Source organism: Rhinopithecus bieti, unplaced genomic scaffold (genome assembly GCF_001698545.2).
Source record: "Rhinopithecus bieti isolate Rb0 unplaced genomic scaffold, ASM169854v2 scaffold_28090, whole genome shotgun sequence".
In the NCBI taxonomy this organism is placed as follows: Eukaryota; Metazoa; Chordata; class Mammalia; order Primates; family Cercopithecidae; genus Rhinopithecus; species Rhinopithecus bieti.
In genome coordinates this window covers 1,070,121-1,074,791 of record NW_016812870.1, presented here as the reverse complement: position 1 = coordinate 1,074,791, position 4,671 = coordinate 1,070,121, and the positions used below count along the sequence as shown (strand labels likewise).

At 40.1% G+C, this 4,671-nt stretch overlaps 1 pseudogene; it reads left to right on the top strand.

Moving 5' to 3' along the window:
- The first annotated feature begins 883 nt into the window (after positions 1-883).
- On the top strand, positions 884-1,388 carry LOC108512010 (cyclin-dependent kinase 2-associated protein 2 pseudogene; annotated as a pseudogene).
- Positions 1,389-4,671: the final 3,283 nt, after the last annotated feature.

Genomic DNA, 4,671 nt, shown 5'->3' with positions numbered 1-4,671 from the left:
GTGATTGTTCAGTGAATATTCTGGAATAAGTTTTCCCAAGAGTCAAAAATAAGTTAAAGACCTAATTCACAAATGACAACCCCCATAGTATGAAAATAAAATAGCTTGGCCACAAGTGTGAAAGACCATTTCTTCTGAAAAATGACAGTCAGCACACACAGACAAATGATTAGTCCTCCCTGATTCGTATGCAGCTAGTAGCTTGTCTGAACCCTTCAGGTTATGACCATGACACTGGGATACTTTTGATTTGCTTCTTAATTGAAAATCACATGGTAACGATGGCCAAGTTCCATATAGCACAATCTCATCATCTCTCAGGGGCAATCAATGACTTCAAAGCTGTCTGGCACTAATAGAAGCGCACTCAAATAGCTTTCAGGAGAACACAATCACTGCCTTTCTCTTTTCTAATTTTTTAGCACAATAGTTTAGAACAATGTAGGGGAAAGCATGCGACTGGAAGAGATGGAGTTTTTAGATTTTTTTTAAATTTTAGTTCTATTACCTTCTAACCTGGTTACCTTGGGCAAGTCTCTTAACCTCTCTGGGTCTATATGTAAGAACTGGAGATAATGATACTTGACCTGCCAACCTCACAGGGCGGTTAGGAGAATCGATTGTCAGAAGGTGACATGTAAGTGTTGTGCAAATGTAAAAGGTTGGGCAAGGAAACCTGGAGATTTTCAATCAAGAACCTGACTTTTACTGTCCCATTCTATTTTTTATTTTACCTTAATATTCTAGTGAGGAAAATCACCCATGTCAAATTCCACAGATAACATTGTAACATTGATTTCATCCCCTTTCTCTATACTTATATTTTATAAAAAGATACATGCTATTAATATAAAATTGGATTCCTTGTTTAGAAATGTGATTTTTCACCCCCTGCTCCAGCACCCCTGGGCCGTGCACCCCGGTCCCTACCAGGTGAGGATCTAGCTCCACTCCTGCTCGCCTGCCGGGCGGTAGAGACCTCGAAATGAAGACAACCTGAGTTCTGCAATATTGGGCCTGCCGCCTACCCTCGCTGAGCCTCAGTTTGCTGGCCCCGCTGGTCCATGAAGTGGGCGTGGTCACGAAGCGTCCCATCGCCTTCGGGCTCAAAGTCAGGGGCCACTGCCCCTTTCAGACCGCTGTTTAACGACTTTGGGCCACCTTCCATGGGCTTTGTGCACGAGATGAAGTCACCAGCACCCAGGGCTCCCAGAACACCCTACAAGGACCTGCTGTCGGTCATAGAGGAGATAAGCAAAGAGATCCGGCCCACCTATGCTGGCAGCAAGAGCACCATGAAGGGCCTGAAGAGCGGTATCATCCATGCCCGGGCCCTAGTCGGAGTGCGCCTGGCAGAGACAGAGTGGAGCGTCCGCACGAAACAGTAAGCCCCTCGGCCTCAGGGTCTGGACCTTTCCTGGCCATTGCAGAGCACCCGCTTCTCCCTGGCCTTCATCCCAAGCTGCACTAGCCATCCTGGACTTCCTGTCCTGTGTCCCTTGGTGGGTGCCCTCCAGGAACCAAGGGGCGGCTCTCACTCGAGGTGGCAGCACTAACTATGCCCCCACAAACACAAGAGTTAGCAGCGAGGTCCCGGTGAATGCCACCCATGACCTGCCAACAGTGTTGCCCAGTGGAGCTTTCTGTGGCCCCACTACGCAGCTCTTCCCAGCACTTCTCCCACTTTGTCCTGAGCCTCCTTCTCTCCCAGCAGGGGCTCAGGCCTGGCACCTCTCTGCCCCATGTCCTAGGCCATAGTGACTCTTTTCTCAGTGTGTCTTTTGCTAAATATGCCCTTTTCATATTAATAAAAGATGATTTGGAGTTGTGCTCTCAAAAAAAATCTGATTTTTCACTTATCAAGGACATTTTGCAGATTATTAGTCTGTGAAAACAAATATTCCACTGAATAAATATTTAATTTCTGAATGTTAAGGTTTTCAACTTTTAACCATTATTAATAATTATATGATGACTGTCCTTTTATGTAAATTGTTGCCTCTATGAGTATTGCTTTATGATTAATTCTAAGTGGGATATGTGTGTTAACAATTTTAATATTTGTAAGTCTTTTGTTACAGATTTAAAAATTGCTTTCATAAAATTGTATAAATGTAAACTCCCAAAGACTGTGAATGAAGCTCTCTATCTTACGTCACCCCCACCTAAGTGAAACATCTTATCACACACAGCACAATACAAAACAATACATGGCATCTGCAGAGATGGGGAATACAACAATGGTTTGTAGTCAAATCTCAGGTTAGCAGTAAACACTTTCATGTGGCTATCAGATGTGTTCCAGCAGCCTGTGGTGATAATACTTAAGGGACTCAGAATTTGCATCTTGTCTCTGATTATTTACTTATGATAGATTTCTAAATATAAATTCATTGGAATAAAAAATACATGAACAAGTTTTTTGAAATCCCCTTTACACATATAAACATTCTCACATTGCTTTCCACAAGCTCATGTTGGTTTAAGTTTCCACAAATGATATTTTTCATTCATCCAGTCAATCAACAAATGCACAATGATCACTTCTTTTGTGTCATGCATTGTTCTAGGCACCAGTGATAAAACAATGAATAAAACAGACAGAAATTACAGCCCTCGTGGAGCTCATGCTCTGGTTGGGAGGAGAAAGAAAATAACTGGGACTGATATGTAAAACCTGTAGCATATTAAATGCACATAACAGCTAAGAAGAAGAGGCAAAGAAGTGGAAGGGAAGTAATAAGGCAGGGACTTAGAATTCTAGATCAAGTGACTGAGAAAGGCCTCAAAGAGATGACATTTGAGTAAAAATTTCGCTGTGTCATGTGTTACTGATAGGTTAACATAAGAGTCAAGAATGGGTCAATGACTTATCAATATATTAATAGTAGTCCTTATTGACCCTGATAAGATCCATTTGAGTGGGCTGGTAGTAGTCAGAGCACAAACCTAAGGAATAAGAGTGAAAGAGCTCACTAGATTTGCACCCATGTAAGTTCTTAAGATAGTGGGGAAAAAAACATCTAATCAAGATGAGGACACTAGAGAGTAGTCTATCAATCAAAAGCCCTAACTTGCAACAAACTGTCCATTTGGCTGAATGTCTTTTATAAGTCATTTACTCAAATGTAATATTGTCAGTCTTATACTTTAAAATATTTATGTATTATAATTACGCTGGTCATGGTGGTGGTGAAGTGTTACTTATGTTTGAAAGGATCTTTATTCAAAATCTGTGCTCAGGGTAGCTATACAAGTGATTCAGACTTATCCAAATATATCCCCAGGACATCTATGAATTAGCATAAAGTAAATTAGTAATGCTTTTCATTGATGAATGTGTTCAAGATATGTAATTAGCTAGAAAAAAACTGTGATACCCCCTTGCCTCAATAAGTGTATTAGAATCCTGGTTAGCCCATTAGTATATTTGAAATAGCACTTTGGGTTAGGAGCTCCATTTGCATCTGTCCATCCTTAGCTAATAGAAGGCCCTAATTCTAAATCTGGAGTAGAAAGTTGATTGTGTTTGTCTTCAGAATATTGTTAGATAATGCTGGAAGTGAAACTCTCACCAGAATATTGTTAGATATACCTGGGAGTGAAACTCATGTAATGTGCTTGCCTGAAAGGGAAGAGAGGACCTTCTATATTTTCTCCCTAAGCTTTTATTTCAACATCATGCCTGGAGCTCATAGGCCATCACTGATGGAAGAATAACCTGGATGCCATAAAGGTTTCCACGGTGTGAGAAGAACCTGAATCAAACCTTGCTGTGCCTGAATAAGCTCTTCTGTGTGAATTCCTCGAAAGTCACTTCCTGGACATGTGAAGATATGGAGGTCTTCAAGACGCTGGGTGATTCCCTTACCAGCTTGCACAGGCTGGAAGCCGCAAGACTTCCCCCAGGAGAGTACCTCAGGAGAGGGTCCTCATAGAGAATAGCAAGGGAACTCTAATGTGGGTCTCCTCAGTGTGCTTTCTTCAGCCCCCTAGTCTAGAGGCTTCTGCCTGATGTTCTTCCAATCCCAGGGAAGCTTCTCATCCATTCTCCAAGCCTTTTCCAACCATGAACCAAATGAAAAGAGTAAAGCTTCTTTGCATTTTCCAAAGAGTTCAGGTTCAATATTTTCTTTAATGTTTAAGGATATTTTCAAGGCATTTATGTTCATTTATTTTGTTTTGTTTTATATTTACTTATTTTTTAAAAAGCAGCTGCATATTCAGACATTGACACATTTTCTTATGAGAAGATATTAAAGCATGCAGTTATTAAGACTCTGAATTTAAAATGATCTATAAGTTCATTGAGCATGCTTTAATGTCTTCTCATAAAATGTATCAGATATAATGACAAATATATTTTAAATTATAAAGGCAATGTAGAAATGCTATATCAACATATACTATTCAAATGTTAATCATTTTAAAAAGAATTAACAAGAATTCATGTGAACTCAATGAACTTAACTTATTACTAAATTACCTAACAGAAAATTCTGAAAGCACTTAAAGGTCACTTTGATAATAGAATTCTAGTATCACCTCTGCCTCACCACACTGCACCATTTTTACCAATACATCTAAGATTGTTCATTCACACAGTATCTTAAGAGAAAGCATTAAAGCAATTAGACTGAGACAACAACACAGTAAGTACCTGCAATGTAC